The sequence below is a fragment of the Nipponia nippon genome, unplaced genomic scaffold (genome assembly GCF_047370975.1).
Source record: "Nipponia nippon isolate SJK-2023a ecotype South Korea unplaced genomic scaffold, ASM4737097v1 scaffold_9, whole genome shotgun sequence".
NCBI classification, from domain to species: Eukaryota; Metazoa; Chordata; class Aves; order Pelecaniformes; family Threskiornithidae; genus Nipponia; species Nipponia nippon.
In genome coordinates, this window is record NW_028262413.1 from 36,376,993 (window position 1) to 36,395,837 (window position 18,845).

At 36.4% G+C, this 18,845-nt stretch overlaps 1 long non-coding RNA gene across 3 annotated transcripts in view; it reads left to right on the top strand.

Annotated features, from left to right (window-relative positions):
• Window positions 1–18,845, top strand: part of LOC148050275 (uncharacterized) — a 186,494-nt gene that overhangs the window by 54,291 nt on the left and 113,358 nt on the right. The window contains exon 3 of one of the 3 annotated variants that reach the window (XR_015701331.1): window positions 4,003–4,624. The exons of the other annotated variants lie outside the window; for them this stretch is intronic. This is a non-coding gene — a long non-coding RNA (uncharacterized LOC148050275). Of the gene's footprint in view, window positions 1–4,002; window positions 4,625–18,845 lie in introns of those variants that run through there. 3 annotated transcript variants of the gene reach the window in all.

Here is an 18,845-nt window from a genome sequence, read left to right on the forward strand (position 1 = left end):
TGCTTTTTCCTTAGGAAGATTAAGTAGGTAACTATTTTTTTTTTTTTTAACTGATGAAGTTAATGATTGTGTATATGGAATTAAAGAGTTTTAAATTCTGTTATCAGTCTAGGCAAAATGAGTATGATTTGATATGAGATCATTTGGCTATTTCCGTACAATTCAATACTGTATCTCCAAAGCCTACACTCAAAACAGGAACCTCAGAAGTGGAAATCTCCACATTTATGGAAATAATGTGAATGCTGGAACATTCTTGTGCTTTGTAGTTGTCATTTGGTGAAATGTCAGTGTCCAGAAGGGACACTGACATCCTGGATGAAGAGCTTGATCAGGATATTACTACTGCTTTAATTTGTAATTAATTTTACTGTTGCCAAATGTCAATATGAACCCTAGACCAGGTATGCTTCAAAGGTATATTCTCATTTAAATCTAACTTTCTCTGGATCTGTACTGCCTCCTTGACTGATATGACATAACTACCAAATGTGGCTCAAATGTTTAATGTTTAAAAGTACTTTGATTTGAGAAAAAGCATGTGAAACTTTAGGAGGAAATACCTGCACTGAGCAGACTTCCTCTTTAAAACAATAAGATTTTCAAGTAAACAAATCTGGAAGAAGTTATGTCTGGACAGCCTGTACTTTGTTATTTCCACTAAGGAGGATATAGTAGTCGTTATAATTAACAAATATTGAGTAACCAAAGATGGGGGAGTTAACCTCTGCAAATAGCATGGCATATTTTCAGATAAGTGCTTGGGACTTGCTGGAAAAAAATGAAAGGTTAAAATAGTCTAGTCTGCAGCTAGAACAGTCAATGTTTCTTTACAGATGACCTATACTTTCAAAACTACCCTATTTTTCCTTTCTCTTGGCAGAAGCTGAAGAAAACCACCCATTATTTAACTGAATGTTCAAGAGAGCTTGGTTGTGATCTTTTTAAATGAGTTTCTTCATCAGAAGTATCTGATTGAGTTACATACCAAAGCATGTTCCCCTAATAACTTTGCATAATGGTGCCGGTATGATGGTCTCTGTTGCTGCCTGAATCTATCTTGATGTTGTTTCCAAAGCCAGCGCTGCTTTGGAACTTTCAGATAAAATTTCCATGGCCAATTGACTTTATGCTGTGATGCAGTATCAAGCTAAATAGGTTAATTATTTTCTGCATTTATTGTTATTGCTTTGCAACAAGTACTTATCAGTACTTGAACAGAAGGAACTTAAAAGACACAAGTGCAGCTAGGAGTCAAAATACGGGTGGGAAGGAGAGGATCTTCAGGAAGGGTTCTCTTGTTTGTAGTTCTGACTAGTACTCAAATAGAATTTATCTAAAAGTTACCTCTTAATGCTGCTGACTTGAAGACTGTCTATTCAGTTTGGTAGACATGCAGCATGGTGGTGTTTCAAGGGACTATTTTACTCGTTCTCTGCAATGGTTAAGACAGTGTCAGCACTTCTATTATATACTCTTCTCTCCATGCTCCCTTTGCAAGTACGCTACCAGGTCATATTGCAGCCTTTCTGTCAGGATCATTGTAACCTCCACAAGATTAGAGTTGTATACCTGCCTAGGTTACAGGACTCTCAGATTGTATAGATCTCTCAAGCCACTAGTGTTGATGTGGGTTAATTTTTTCACTGTCATGGGAGATAATTTCCTATTTCTTAAATCCGTTTTATTCAAGCAAAATGGCCGTGATTATGATCTTATTGAGCTGCTGTAAATTAGAAGGCATTATGGAGAAACAGATAGGAACTAAGTACAGTTTAATGAGTTTAACAATATCAGTTTACTGTTAAAATAGTAAAACCTAAACGGGAATCATGCGTGCTGTGCATTTTGCAATGCATATATATTCTCTCTTAAAATTATATGTGAGTTGAAATTAATGAATAATTAGAAAAAGAGAGATTTTTTTTTTTTAATATGCAATTAGCTCATTGGCATTTAGTTTATTGTCATTTATCATTAAAAGTCTCCCTATAAAATATTTTGAGGTTTATCTCTTCCAGTCTTTTCTGTTGAAGCTGTTTGATGCTCTATGAATAATAATCTCTGGAGTCAGATCTCCAGTCACCTGCAGCACAGTTGAACTCCCTAAAAGTCTGCACTTCTCTCTGGATCCAATAAATATCTTATTAACCTCATCCTCTGAGAGACGGGAGACCTGGGTTTGGTTTCCATCTCCAGCATTAAAAGAAAGGAACCTTAATTCTGTGAGTTTTGGAAATGCGGCAAATACAGAAAGTGGGTTGCAAAAGGCCTGCCTGCCTAATGGTTTTGGCCCTACAGGGAGGTTGGATAGTAAACAACCTAACCTATGAATACTGTTTTCATCCTTGGCATGGGAGAAACAATAAGCAGCTTAGCATTGAGCAGCCTCAGGTGCACTGTGCTTGTTCAGTGGCTGAAATTTTAAGGACTTTATTGGTGGAAACTGAAGTGAGGTAAGTGTGCCTCCAGGGTCTAACAAGAGTGTCAAGGGACTAACTTCTGGTTTTGCACATAAGTACTATAGGTGATGGTACAGAATGTCTCTCCTGTAATGTAATGTGATTAGCTGGTAGTGGAAAATTTTTCTAGGTTTATAGCGCTTTGTCAGGATGTGGTGGACATGATACTTTCTGGGTTTTTTTCCTGTAGCTTTTCCTAATGCTTCACATCTGAGTATGGTATCTGAAAATGCTGTTGTGGTGCCAGGAGACATTTCCAGATTCTGTGTTAACATTTCTGGAAATATATTCTGCCAAAGGCAGTAATTAACATACTCGGGCCATCTACTGCATGCATCAGTGAGATGAAATAGTTTGCTGTATTCATTTCCCTGATTTAATGGGTCTGCCCCAAACCCCTGGAGGATGGTTAAAATAGCTGCCTTTTCATTCTGGCTCTCCTTAGTAGACTGACTTTATGTATCTGTACTGCCTCCTCCTGGATGAACTTAATCTGAGGTAGTGGAAAGGCACGTACATAAACAAGTAACCTTGGGAGAAGCCAAGGCGTGACTGTATGTGATAACACATCAGCTGATTTGCAATGAATTACCTCCTCCCTTTCCAATCATGAAGAAGCTGTGTGAGAATGCCCTCTCAGTTTTTGATAGTGTGTGAGTAGTAGATGTGCTTTACCACCATTCTTAGATTAATCCGCAGTTTCTTGTCCATATGTCCACACCAACTAGTGCATATTGATTACTGATGGTCTAAAAATAACCCATACAAGAGAAGTCATATTGTATTTATAAATATAACTGTTTATAGAAAGTGTTTTCTCTCTCCTCATGCAGCATACATCCTGCCTTGGGAATTCTGAGAAAAGTATATGGGATCTGAACTGGATACAGGAAACTTAGACACAAACCTAACCAAGAAGCAAAATAGTTAAAGCATAACAATGCTTCTAACCTACTTCTGTTCCAACAAAAAGTGGTTTGTCTTCGTTTCTGGGTACTTGACTTTGTAGCTTTACTAATGTTCTTTCTTTTGTATAATTTAGTATATTTTCCTTGCCTAGAAAAATGTTATGATAGAGTCTCTGATTGTCCATGTATTACAGTGAAAAATGTTGGGGCACAATATTATATTTTTACATTAACTACTTTCCTTAATGCTCCCCTCTCTGATCCTGCATTAGTCAATTTAAGACTGTGTTGCCAGTGAGATGGGAAATCCCATCTTATCCTCTCCACCATCTATCTCTGGCCGCAGATTCCTGTCTACTCCCCTTCCGCTAGCATTAGTATGGCTCCTCAGTATGTCAAATCAGCACTGTAACAGATGTTTCTTATTTGATTTTCGGACTGACCGCAGTCAGCTATGATGCTACATCCTGAATGATCTGTATTTAAGTAAGAGTTAAAATTTGTGTTCAATCCATCTACAGGAAATCTGCAGTGGCTCATACCTCATTCTTAATCTAAAAGGCAAAGAGAAACCTCCAGGTACTAGATATCAGCCTTAGTCAGCAATCTTCCTTTCTCTCCTTGGTGGGCAGATTTTAAAGGAAGTGACTCAAGGAAAGCAACCAGAAGGAGATGTAGAAATCTAACCTGGGTAAGACAGGCAGAAAGTTTTTAAAATGGAGGATGCTGGCAGAAAGGACAGCCTGGTTCCCGAGTTACAGATGAGGAATCCATCTCTCGGACTTCACAACTGAGATCAGTGAAAAAATGGTGCTGTTGGTTCCTCAAGATTGTACAGTTAAAGCCCTGTGATAGCTGGGCCCAGTCTCCTAGTTGGAAAATGCATGAAGCAACTCTACTCCAGAAATATATCTGTGCCTGGCTAGCTGAGGGGATGATTCATCGAGGTTTGGGAAGCAGCCAGACTTCATGAGCAGGAAGACCCTTGTGGTACACTAACACGTGACAGCCTCAAAGAGTCACTCATTCTAAAAGAAGCAAGAAGGGATACCTTCCTTGCACTTTGCCTTGCAATCCTTCTCCTTTAAATGCAAAACAACATCAGTATCACAACCTCAGATGCAATTTGAGCTTGGAGAAACTTGGTGTGACTGTGCTGAAACAACATTCTGAACACATTTGGAGCAATAAATATATTTAGCAGTATACAAGCCTTGAACTGCGACTGACAGTTGAATTTGTATCTTAAGTATACGTTGCTGAGCTCTTTAATGACACATGCTTACTCGTCAAAAGGTTCCACTTTCTTGTGAGCCCGTGATGCATCAACTGAAGTCATGGCCGGATCTGTCCATAAGTCAGCTATGCTGAGCTTGCCAAAATTATGTTCGTATAAATGAAGGGGGTGGCTTTCACTTGAGGGCAGTCACTTAGTATTCTCACTTCTGGTTTGGTCAGTATAAGAAATTTTTCACTCTCATAGGAAAACTATGCTTAATAAATTCTCACAATAAATGAAAAATGAAATTTTATCCTCTATTTCTTACTAAAACAGGTGCACTGAAGGATGATCTGGGTAATTAACTAACAGTGTGTGATATCAGGAGTAACACAAATTAAATCAAGTTTGCATCACTTTTAATTCTGCACAGAAGGAAGCCCTGATACAGAAGTACAGGACTGTTAACAAAGTTTGGAGAAACAGTTCCTTTGCTTTTCATAATTATTATAATTTACTTTTCATAATCTGTTTGTTCAAAAGAAATGCAAATGTAAAATTGAAAACAGAAAGAACTTTATGACAAAAAAGATAGTCTTGCAGACTGGTCAATCAAACAATCTCTGACAAGACACTGCATTGTTATAAGAGTCAGAGGCTAACTATATGAAAGAAGTCAGAATTACCTTTTGTTAGGGAAATTAAAGGACAGCAGGGAAAGACAGACTTCTGTGTGGAGAGAGTTCCCCAAGAGAATCTAAAATACTAGAGAAGTGAGTGAGATAAGCAGAGCTCATATTCAAACTGTCCTAACTTTTTGCTCCTCAGGTAAAAAACTCTCAAAATATCCCAACCAATGATGCTGTTCATACTCTGGAAACAGCCTATAATGAGGCAATTTTTGGCAATGAGAAAAAGTTTGAGGAGCTGCAATAGATCACATTACTTTGCAGAAGCCTGCAAATGTTGGTAGAGTGTGTACGGGTTAGTTAAAGGGCTTCTTTAGCTCAGAGGAATTCCGTTATTAAATCAGTGGACGCCATTGTAGCAGGTGATTAATAGACTACCAGTCTGAACATAAATGGGACAGTTATTAACTTTAAATTGGATGTAAGTGCTGAAGTCAAATGTTGTGCCAGAAATTATGTTGTTGGAATTCTAAAGAAAAAAATACATTAGAAGTTGAATGAATGCAATCCAAGATTGAGGCCTTGACTACTAAGACTATAATGAAAGAACTATGTGAGGAAATATTAAAAAAAAGGAAAAAAATATTATGATAGCATCCTATTGACTAAAAATACGTATGGAAGCCATTGGTGTGATTATAACGGCACAGTCTTTGGAACAGAACGGGACAAGACAATTGAGAGAGACTTTGAGGACACTTTCAGGAGAAAGGGAAGCTTCCACAAGAATATGAGTGATCTAGATGACCCCATTCCACATTTCATTTTTTTAGCAAGGGTAAGAAGATCTTGAAAAGCTCATATATTGAGAATCGAAGGAGGAATAAAAGAAAAGTCTAACTTCCTGGGAAGACTGCTATGGAAAGTACACCCCATCAATTGTCTGAGTGCTGATTAATTAATGAACATCACAGTTGTCACTTTTGTCTCTGAACCATGTTCTCTTGGATAAATGAAAGAGTAAAGTACAACCTTCAGCCTTCTAAGCTGGTCATAGGCTTTTTGAGCAGAAAAATTTGATAGAGAATCATAGATTGGGTTGGGTTGGAAGGGACCTTACAGATCATCTAGTTCCAGCCCCCCTGCCATGGGCAGGGACACCTTCCACTAAACCAGATTGCTCAAAGCGCCATCCAACCTGGCCTTGAACACTTCCAGGGATGGGGCATCCACAGCTTCCCTGGGCAACCTGTTCCAGTGCCTCACCACTTTCATAGTGAAGAATTTCTTCCTTATGTCTAATCTATATATGCCTTGACATCTAGTCTTTTTGGAAACCAACCATCAGTGCTGTAAAATCCTTGTTACCAGCAAAGCATTGGAGAAAGTCCTCTTAATTACCTCCACCTCCACAACGTACTACCATGATACTAGTTCCTTTTCAGCTGAGCTGCAGGAGAGAAGATATGAAGCTGGAAGATGAAGTATTTATATCTACTCATTCTTAGAAAAAGACTAATTAGCTATAGATATTTTGCCACCTATCTCTGCAGCATTTGAAACATACAGCCATGGATTCCTTCTATCTCGGATGTCTGACAAGAAAATATCTTTCCCATTTTGTTGAATATGAGTCCTTATAATAGACACATTGATTGCCAGGATATCTTAATGCTTAGTCTCTGATTTTTTTTTTTTTTTTTTTTTTAGCCAATAGGTTTCAATTCTTGCTTGGCTACAGATAAAAGATTAAACACTGTTTATGAAGTTTAACCTTCTTCCGTAAGATGATCTGACTTCCAGAATAAAACGTTCTTCGAGTGTGTGTTTCGATTGTGCAATGGATGTGAGTAGAATGTGTTAAGAGGGAGAAGTATCTCTTTGTCCTGCAGCTGGAACTATGGCTTTTCATTACCTTGGAAGTCTCCCTGTGGTAGGAAAAAAATGGTATTACCGATGGACTGCTAATGTCTTTGGCCACATGGATGTGGGCAACACACAGAAACATAAACATGTTCTTAACAACATGATCATAACTTTGAAGAATGCTCTTTGCTATTAAGACATACAAGCCTAGTATTTCCCTATAAATAAGCAAAGAAACCATTTCTGTATAATCTTTTTTGGCAATATTTGCATACAGGCAATGTTTTATGATTTACATGTAGTTAGGAGATACGGTATCTGCATGAAATCTATACTTACGATAAATTTAAGATGTGCATCTCCAAACATTTTTTTCTGTGTATCAGCTGGCGTATTTTCTTCATTCATATTAGTGAGGTATTTCAGTTGTGTGATCAAAATTTGCTGAACTGTGGTTTATAGCAGACAATTAACAGCTGTTAAATGGGATTATTGCAGGCTGTTATCTTCACGTAGCATCGATTCAAATGCTAATTTCACTCAATTTACTGCTTATAAGGCCACCCTACTGCTAGGTACACTGTGCTCATGATGAATGACAAAATAAATCTGAAAAGAATATAACCTATTTAAAATATGTATCAGTAGATTTTATGGCCTGGTTTGCAGTTCCTTGACACAGGTCAGAATTCAAGAGTGGAGTGTTGCACATATGAAGAAGAGGTAGAGTCAGACCTGCCCCAACAGAATAGTGAGAAAATGACATTTCATAGTGTTTCTTTGGCTGTGATTATAAATACAATTTTGGTAATGAAAACAAATCATGCTTTTCACCTTTTGATTGTTTCATCTCTTGAAGAATGCCATTCATGCTGGGAGATATGGTAGAATAAGAGTCATCTGAGTGATGTGCTCTGTCTAAATGATGCACATCTGAAGAACTGCAGTTTAAAATTCAAAGTACACCTTTTTCATGCAAAGTTAACTATCATTTCTTTCTCTCTATCCACCTTTTCCTTCTCTCATATTTCAGATATGGTCAACAGTAGATGCTTCACTCTTTCCAGGTTAATTTTTCTAAGCTTTGCTGTTGGGGTGATGTTGTTATGGGAAGGCAATATTCCCCTTGCTGCCCTTTACTGTGTATTTCCACTGTCAGCCTTTGGTCGGCAGTAGCACTTATACATATTGATCCAATCTGACAGGAAAATAATGCCTCAGAAAGGCATTTCTGGTGAAATAGGTCCCTGCCTTAGGTCTCTGTGCAGCCACAAGGCAGTCAACAGGAATGTATAGTGGGTGGACACTGGGACTGCTGTTTTGGAAGTGTGCAGGCTTAGACTGGCCCCTCAGAATCAGCTGGAAAGTTATACCCTTAAGCCGTGATTTCTCATTAAATTTTGTTTCATCTTTACAGATGGTATACACGGTCCCTTGGTACCCACAATCTTGGCAATTGTTCTTTGAATGCTTCTACACAAAGGAGTACTGGGTATTTTAAAGGGGAATTTGTTAAGTTTATGCAGAAATACTAGATATAAACAATTCTTCTTACTCTTATCTCTAACGTTTATGAAGGCGGCAAGATACTTTTAAAAGGTATTTCTCTTAAGTTCGTCTTCTGTGCTGTTGTCCCTGTTGTTTGGTAAATTTCTACATTTACAGGTTAGTTAATACTGTCAAATGTTGCATGAGGAGATTTTTAACTACTCTCTGATTAGGAGTGAAAGGAAGAAAGAAAAAAGATTGCCTTGCACTTTCAGTTTTATTGTTGTCTCACAATGTCTATGGGGAAAATTATCTTTCATATTTAAACAAGCAAACAAAAAAATATGTATAAAGTAATAAGCTTACTGCTACTGCAGTGAAAGGCTATGTAATAAAATAGGATATATTATCTATTTTATTCAGTCTAATTCTTCTTCTGATTAGCAATTTATAAGGTATGTATTAGGTGTTCTATAGTTAAAGTTTAGACTTGGCTTTCTAACTAAATCCTTGACAATAGTTATAGTAAGTGAAAATATTAAACCTAATTTTATTTTCAATAGTCTTGTATAGCCCAGAGACCCACAAAACTACAGCAATATTCTTTCATGTAATGCTTCTCCAGTTCTTCCTAAGTTTTATTTAAGTGGGTCACAACAGGGGAAATTAAAAGCTTATCTCGATGCATAAAATAGTAATAAAATTGAATGAAGTATTACTGGAAAGTGTCAGACATCTCCGGTTTAAATAAACATAATCAATCACGTCACCATGACATTTTCTTCACCACATAGGCACAATGCGTTGTTCTTAATTACATCCAGATTTGTAACATAGGAAAATTAATGACTAAGGGATTAGAGTTGCTATTTAATGCTCAGAAAGTCTTATTAGGATAAAGGGTTTAAGATCATCTTGTTTTCATATCGGTTGAGATTTATTATGGTCTTGTGCCAGTGTGTCTTATACTTGCATTACAAACAGCGTTCATCCATTTTCAGTGCAATGGTAAAGTAAAATGTATATTGTTTTGTGGGCTTTCAACAGTTAACTGAAACATAAAAAGGGATGATAACTATATGGCTGTCTGATTGCAGATACCATAAAAGGAATATATTCAATGTACAATTCTGCAGAAATTTTATTTCTCACTTGCTCTGCAGAGTAAGAAACAGTTATGTTACATAAAAATTATTTTTAAGTAGCCTGTGGTTTAGGGGACATAAATAATCATATGTTTTAAGATTGTGCTACTTATTGGGCACAAGAGGTAGGTAAATTGTTATTAAACCAACAATTTTCTGATAAATTAAGCCTGTTTTCTATTCGTGAAGTATCCAAAAGCAGACTTTGATTTTGATTGTTTGTAATAATTTGAAAAGCACTTTCTTCCCTCTGTGGATTGATTGTTAGATATTTGCTTTATTTAGAAGCTACTTTTTATTTATAACAAGTAACCAGTTATGGTAAGGCTCACTTATTTTTCCTCTGCTTGTGGAAGACAGAAACTTTTTACACTAAAGAGCAGCAAAATCATTACTAATGACAGATAACCATATTCCTCTCTAAGTCCCCCTTTCATGTCTGAAATATGAAATGAAGAATAACTAATGTCCAATATGTTTTGAACAAAAACTCACATCTGCATTTCTGACAAAAGAAACAAATGAAAGTTCAGGTACAGCTGAATAAAAAGTGTTTGGGAACTGACTAGAAGACTTGCAGATAATTATTTCCTATATTTATCTCAGTCTTCCCGTTAACTCCACAGGGCTTATTAAGGTTCCCATTGAAGTCATTTGAACCTTCATTTAAGAGAAATCCTTGAAAACAGAGCCTCCATGGGAGTGGCTCATAGCCTGATTAAGTGTCTCTTGGAGATGATGAAAACCCTGCAGAAACGTTTGGCAAAGGTGATGTATAGTAGCATGTGGCACTTAACCCATCTTGACACAGGCAAAAATAACTGTTTTGGAATACACTTTATATTCTTGTGCCTTTTTGAGTGAAATCTTGCCCACAGTTGTTTTCAGAGCTCAATGCAAAATTCTAATGAAATCTTTGAGGGCCTAGAGCCTGCCTTCAGCTATTTGTGCATGGGCCCCATTGACTTGGTAGTCTTTGAAATTCTAGCCTTTCTTAATGTGCAAGTCAGACTTTATTACTGGGATAGGCAGATAAGCTCTAGCAGCAAAGACTTTTACAGAAAATACTGAATGCTTTAGCACCATAAAAAGCTCTAAAACCTTTTTGAACCAATGGAGAAAGTAATAAATACAGCTCCACAAAACTTTAGCTGCCTCTTCAATCTGCAAGCAAAAACACGTTTCACTCAAACAAGTAATATAGATACAGTGCAAATAAGCTTATACTCAGTACTAGATTCCATGATTGCTAAGAGCTATGCCATAGGCAAAACAGGTGGGGTGTGAGGAAGTAATCTTTTGATCTTAGCACTAATCAGAACTGCAGCAATGTGATTCTGTCAGCATTAACTGTAAGTGTAATTAGAAATGTTACATTGTATGTGTTTGCATTAGGTGGTGTATGGCACAGTGCATTGTGAAAATAACAACTGAAAATACTGAAAGAGTATAGAGGCAGAGTGGAGGAACAATGCTGGCAGTTGAGGGCATGAGACAAAGATACTAGAAGTCTGGATTCATGCTTGTTCTTTGACCTGTGTAATTTAAAAGAAAAAAAAATCTCATTTTTTAATATGTAATTAATGGGAATGATTAGTGTTTTTCCTTTACTTGGAAACATCTATTTGAAACTTGTCCGAACAGTGATTATTTCCATTACATGTTTGTACAAATCTGAAAAAAGACAGGGTCATGCTACTATAATTTCAAAATTAGAAGACATTCTTTGTTAGAGACACTAAACAGAATCCTTGAAAGCATGTATGTTCATGTTATAATGATAGCTGGCAGAGTAAAGATTAAGGATGAAATTCCAACTCAGTTGACTTTATTGCCAAAAGTCCTGATGATTTCAAGGTGTCCAAGATTTCAGTCTGTATATTTCAGAAGTGTCCTGAAGAACACCTCAGACTATTATCACAAAATTAATAATGGTGTTCATATGTCCTATTGATGAAAGAAGGCCAGAGACACTGTCACTTTTATTTGTATTTATGTGATAAAAGTGCCTAATGTATAGATGAGTAATTGCTATGATTAATCAATTTATCTTTGTTTCTTATACAAAGTGTTCTTCTGTGCAGGGGAGAGAGTGCAGAATTCAAAATAGAAGTGAAATTAAATAAAAAAGGACATGGGATGACTGAAGTCATAGAAAAAGCACACTGATTTATGAGCAAAGCATCTCTGTGCCAAGTTCTGAGCCATTTGTATTGATATTCATGAATAAAGTGGAATTGATATGGCAGTATAACAATGATGTAATATACACGTTCAGGCTCATGCTTATTTTAGAAACAGCCAATAAAAAATAATGGAGTAGTAAAAAGGTATTTTTTTCTTGGTTAAAGAATTTTAGAATAAGAATATTTGTAAGTGGATTTGTCTGGTTTTATGGTGTCTAGGGATGCTGGATAAGGTGGAGAGATTTTGTTTAGGAAGAGCTGCTGCTTTGCCAGAAATTATTCTGAAGAGTCAAACAACAGGCATCTGCCACCAACACATCCATAACGTCTTATCAGTGTTCTTTATTTATTTTGTCTATGGCTCTTGTTACACCGTATACAGGTACATAGGCAGAATTCTGTGTTCATGTTCGATAACCACACATTGAATATCCAGACTGTGGCCCTAGTTGCATCGTGCATCAGTATACAGTCAAAAATGCAGTGTTCATTCCCAGTGCTTTGGACACTGTGTTTAGGATTGTTGCATCCTGGAACCATGTAGTGTCTATTGGTACTGCAATCACTGAAGTGATTTTGCTTGTAAATAAAGGAAGATATAACCATAGAACGAGAAACTCCTAATTTCTCTTTCCCTAATTGTTTTTCAGAAGCTACTAAACATAAAGCAACATGGCTTTAAATCACTATAGTTTTTTAAAAATTTCTCAGAGAGGTGTCTGAATGACTTCTGACCAACTCTTTAACTGGTTTTCGAAAGATTAAGCAGAAACCAGGTTTGAATTTGAACCACTAGCTATCATCTCATCAGCGTTTAGTATCACTATGATAGCACAGAGAAAGAGAAATAATAGAAAACCAAGAGCTGAAAATGAAGAGAATGCACTGAAACAAGGGAAACATAATTTGTAAGTAGATTTGTGGATTTTTCTCTCTTCTTTCTGGATCCATTCACACTCAATAAAGCAAATGGTATATGAAAGGATCAGCAGTGATTCATACGGCATTGTACTTAGCTGGTTTGAGAGTGCTGGATGATGTATTTGCTATTTATGTAGTCAACAGACAGAGTTCTAGGAAGCTTCAAAAGTAGTTAAGAGACAAAGAATGATTTGCCTTTTCAGTAATGACAATCAGTGTCTTATGTAGTAGCTACAGAGCTCAGGCAGATGGACTAATCTCATTCATTCCTTTCAGAGTCTTAATATTAGATTGTCTGGAAAGTATAAATTATTCTTATGAAGTAAGGCCCTGGAAAAAATAAACTGAAATAAGTATTAAAATAATTTTTTTAATGTTAGAAATAGGCAAAAAATGAAAGTCTGGAGAGGCTGACAGTTCCAATATCAGCACCAAAGGACTGAACAAAAATCCCAGCTCCAAATCCTTTCAAACTTTACAAAAATCTGGATTCAAATATTATGATTTGAACCAATCTTCAGCCAGCTGCGTAATTGCTCAAATAACTAAGACCAGTGTAGAAATGAATGTCTGTTTAAAAACATAACAACAAAAACCAACCAAAAAGCCCAAACAAACCCAAAACATTTATTTATATTGCTTCAGTGAAGTAGAAGCATTTGGGTATGATGTCTGTAAATTTTTAAAATTTGAACTTTCAGTGTTTTTATAGGAATTTAAAATTTTCTGGTTTTCAGTGTATCAAATGATACTACAGGTGGTAATTTTTCCCTATTTTGTTTAATTTGCATCTTTGTAACTCTTGAAAGCTAATTCACTGCTTTTAGAGAAAGAGTGACAGGCAGACAAATTATAGGCTTATTTTTCAAAGATGAAGAAGTCTTGAAAAATTGCACAGTAATAAAAAAGGAGGAAAAAAAAGATAAGTTTTAATTTTTGGTACATCCAATGAAATGTTTTGGTCAGATCTAGTCAGATAATTGATCTTTGTTAGTTGTTGCTTTTAAGTGCTAGAAATAAAGAAGCTTGTCCTTGTGTCTTGGGAGAAAAATCACCCTCAAGTTTTTTTTTATGTCACTCTTGTTCTGGTAGGTGAAATAACTTCTTTTTCTGCTTTCACATGCTTGTATTTCAGTCTTTCCAGAGGGGTTTATGAGATGCAGAATGTGTGATAGGTAGTTGGCTGGTAAAAAATAAGAAAGAAAAGGCCTAAACCTTGCTTAAAATCTTGAAAACTTAGCAATTTCTTTGTCTCAAAATAGTCCATGCCAAAGCATCAATACTTTACTTTGCAAGTAGTATTGTGCTACAGACCTCTTCTAAAATTAAAAATATTATCTGAGGAAGATCAGTGTACTTATTGGAAAAAAAACCAACTTAGTAACTGAAACCTCAAAATTGTTGAAGATTCAGGCTCAAATTGGTATTTTATTAAAAAATAGATTTAATAAATGATGGAATGTCCTCTTTTCTAAATGAAATGTTTTATTTTGGAAAAGTTGAAAGCGTTACAACTTTTGTGAAAGACTTTACAAAACTTTTTGTAGCAGAGCTGACTTAAATTTCCCCCAAAGTGACAATTGTGGTAGGGAAAAAAAGGAACGGGGGGTTTATTATCTTAAACCTCATCAGAAGTTCTTCCCAAGAATAAAAAAAATACACCAGTGTGGTCAACCTGAAATTGTTTTTCTTCCAAAAGCCTGCAAGTTTCCTTGCTATTTTAGGGTGAGCTGATTTTTCTATTTGTATGTGTGAAAGATGGGGATTCACCCCTGAAACTGAAAACTCATAATTGTAAAGTTCTGTCTTTTGTGTGCCCTTGCCCTTCATTAGGCCACTTGTTTGTTTGTCTGTTGGTCACAGGTGAGTTCCTCAAGAGCACGTGAAACCTTTCAGTGATGTTTTTTCCTTTGAGAAATTAATTATCCTCAAAGCTTCTTGGGATGTTGCCTTGTTCTGTCCAAATGGGAAAACACAGAACATAATCTGACAACTAATTTCCACAGCAAATTATGTGTCTGCTGATCTACATTACCTGTTGGAAGGAGACTGCATGAGATTCTGCCCTTTAGGTGGATTGAACCTGTCTTTAATTTGTTGGGTTTTTTTCTTTTGCTGCAGCGTAATGATAGACCTTGCCTAAAATGATGAAATGCTGGTTCCTGGCCAAAAATTTAAAGCGACATATGTGTATTTTCCACTAGGAAAGTTGATATTAGCTCATTAGCATCTTTCACAGCTGAAATAACACAGTGAGCCGATGTGAATCAAATGTTCCCAGGGGGCTAATTTCCTCCCACTGATTGGAGAGTGATGAAAACAAAGAATAAGAGGTCAGCCTGCATCTAATTTCAAAAAGTGCCCTATTGATGGGGAAAACATCTGAGATCAAAAGACCATCATCCAAGTGTAATCCATACTGACCTGGTTTGTGATAAACAGTGAAATCAACCATTATAATAATAATACCATTTGTTATTATTATGCATCTGATAATTTTCCCATATGGCCTTTTTTTGCACTCTACACAAAAATACATATTTGTATTGTTACACTTCAATTGATAATTGAGTTGATGAACTTCTTACCTGGCAGTTGCTTTGCAGCTGAACGGGCAATATCCACCATCACCAGAGTCACAACTGGTGGGTTACCTGGCTGATAAACACAGAGATTGTCTTCACGTTTCAGGTTCCCGAATAGATTTCTTCGTCCTAAAGCCCAGGACCCTCTCTACCATACTGCATTTTTGCTACAGTTTCTCAGCTGCTCAAATGTCTCTGAAATCAGAAGAAAAAAAAAAAAAAAAGAAATTAAAGACTAAAATTCAGCACAACAGATGCACAAATGAATGTTGAGATGAATATAGCGTGGGCTCAGAAGTTAACTGTCATCACTCCCCATTGCATTTTTGTCTGTTCCATGTGCTGTGCACCTGTGGCTTGCACACAATGGATTTGATTGCACTATAGAAAACTGGCAGTCAGGTTAAAGCTGCTGCTGCCTGTTGTTGTGTCTTTGTTCTCTCCTGTGAGCTCTTTGCATGCTTCTCTCCCGTTTTTTTATTTTTATTTTTTTTATTTTTATGCTACCTCTGTGTGGTCTTTTAATTATTATATTAGTACCCTTTGCTGCTGCTTTTGAGATACTATAAATGTAGTGAAGAAAAAAAATGTGGTTAAGTGAAGGCATTGTAGGTTGTAGACAAAAGAAAATAGATATTCAGCAATCTTTGAAGTACACAGAAACAGGACCAGTGTTGTAGTGACTTGAGACCACTAGGTAGTAGAAATGAATTAACTACAGACTATCCCCTCCCCCCAGATCCTATCATCAAATTTAAGTGAACACCTGCACTAAATAAAATTGAGCTGAACCAGCATGAATATTAAATTCTGAGTAATTTACTGCTATGTTACTCCAGTTTTATGCTGGCATAAATTCCCTTTAAAGCGATAGAGTTACACAGTTATGAATTGGGAGTAATGTGGTTGTGAATCAAGTTGTTCAGGTTCTTTCCTGTGATGTCAGGTCTTGTTTTGCTTTGGAGTATCAATACAGGTGCCACTTTATGTCCTTTCTGATAGAACATAGTGCTAGAGATGTACTGAGGACTCTGATTTGTGAAAAATACGTTTTTTGTGCATTTTTCCATGGCTTTGTTTCACAAGATTTCACAATGCTTTGTTTCGTAAGATTTTTCAGTTTTATAGTGGCTTGTCAGGTCTAGAAGTACAATTTCTCTAACAGCTTATTATCAATGGACTTGCTCAATCCACTTGTATCAGAAAGCACTATATATGTGACATTTCCCGTGGAAGGGCTGGCCTGGTCCTTGTTGGGCACTGTACCCTTATGCAACCATTTGTGTACAGTTCTTTTGTGGACCATGCTACAGGAATGCAAAGGAACTTGCATAGAATTCAGTACAAAATCAAAACCATAGAGCATGTAGAGTATATGGAGAACTATACTGGTAGCTCCCATGTTTTTATTACATTGTCTTCACAGACCCACCTGGTGCAGGTGTGCTCAGTGTTAAGTCCATGTGCAAAATAGACAGTATGGTCAAGACTAAATGCTGACTAGTGGAAGCATGGAAGTGTAAACAGGTGCTAGATAGTTCTACTTTGTAGGATTAGAGCAAAATAATTGCCTCTTGCTTGGCACATGCTCTTACTCAGCTTGATGAGGCTCGGTGTGCCTGAGAACCCAGGATGCTCAGGTGGGAGAGAAAAGCCCATCTTGGACTCATCTGGTTTGAGTTTCTAGAGGAGGTTTGGGCTAATTTTTTATAAGAACTATTTTGTCCATCCTAATGATGAATTCTGTAATTTTCCAAGTTGCCATATCCAGCCTAGCCACTTGGTCTGTAGTACGCATCCTATTTTCCTATACTTTCTTCTCCATAATAGAGCTAGGTGTTTTTGAGGAGACAAGTGGTAAAAAGTAGGGCTGTGTGAAAGATTCAGGCAGATATAGAAAGAGGCAGGCAGCTGCAAGTCAAAATGCTGCAAGATAAATAAGCTGAGCCACTAACCTCAGTTCCCTGTCTCTTAGGGCTCAATCTAAGACCTTTTAAAGACTTCCATGGATTTTAGTAGGCATTGGATTAAGCCCTTAATCCTTTATTTTAAACTTGCATTGACTCAGATGCTTGTTTAGTTTTTCAGGAAATCTGTGTGGTTTTTGTGGGTTTTTTAAGTTTGTTTTTTGTTGTTGTTGTTGTTTTTCTCCTTCCAGGTTCTGGGTAAATAATTTCATCTTTTCAGAACTATCAAGACTACCTTATCCTCTCATTGAGCCGTGTATTGGTGGTTTCTTTATTTATTATGAGTTTCTTGCTCTTCTGGGTAATTTGTAACAAGATAATACTTCCTTAGTTCTGTGAAAGTACTTGCAATACATAGTCACCCTGAAAAAAACCCTCATTTCCTTTTATAGTTTACTTTTCTGCTACAGTTTGCATTCAAAATTTATTTTTCTGGAAAATTTTCATATATTATACTTTTTAGATCATTGAGCTAACTGCTCTATTATTAATTCAAAAGTTCTCCAGTGAATTCTTGCTGTACTAGTCTAGGGAAAATTTTACTAAACCATCCTGTCAGTAGCATTGAGCTTTCTATTGATATTTCAGATGATAGCAGGCAGAATGCTTCAATAATCAGTCTGCTATGTCTCAGTAATCTTCTATTCAGTATTCTTCTTTTTCACACATACTACTGACTCTATGTTAAGGTCTTCTGTCAGTGTCTGTTGTATGAGACACAATAAATTTGTTAGGGTAAAAGATACCTTTCCCATAGATGTTATCCTTCTCCCTACATACCTAAATATGTGTCCCTTGTTTCAAAGGCCTTGGAGTTCTTGCTTTGAAATACAGAGGGTGTCTTAGTAAGATATAGGCATAAGGGATTGCATTTTTTAATGTAAAAATGCAGTGAGTGTGGCAAAAGTAAACTGAAAATTCAAACTGAAAGTGGAAATAGCATCAGCTGAACAGAAGGAGTCAGAAAGTAAAAAAAAAAATTATTTGACATTTTGTTTTGAATATTTTGAAACAGTTAAGATTTTGTTTGAAACAGATTTTGTTTCAAAACTAGGCTTCAAAAAAATCTAAGTGTGTGAAAAGAAAATGTTACTTTCGTATTTATTTTATTTTGGTATGGACACACACACACATTTAAGGTATTCCAAATATTTTAATTATTCTTCAGTCTCGCTCTTGAGCTTTTCAGACACTTTCTCTAATAGGAGAGTTCAGTACGTGGCCCAGGTAGATCGGCCTTAGCTATTCCTGCTATTAATTATTTAAGCTGTATAAAAAGGGATTGAGGAATACAAGTATTGCATCCAGATTCGTGCAAAGCAGCATGCAGAAGTGTGGCAGAGTCACTGACCATGTTGTTAAGTCAGAAGATTGTTTATTTTCTACATACCAACATGTTACCAAAGTGATAAATGTGAGCAGCAAACAATACGAAGACAATCTGTCCTCTAATGAACTAGTTTAATGGG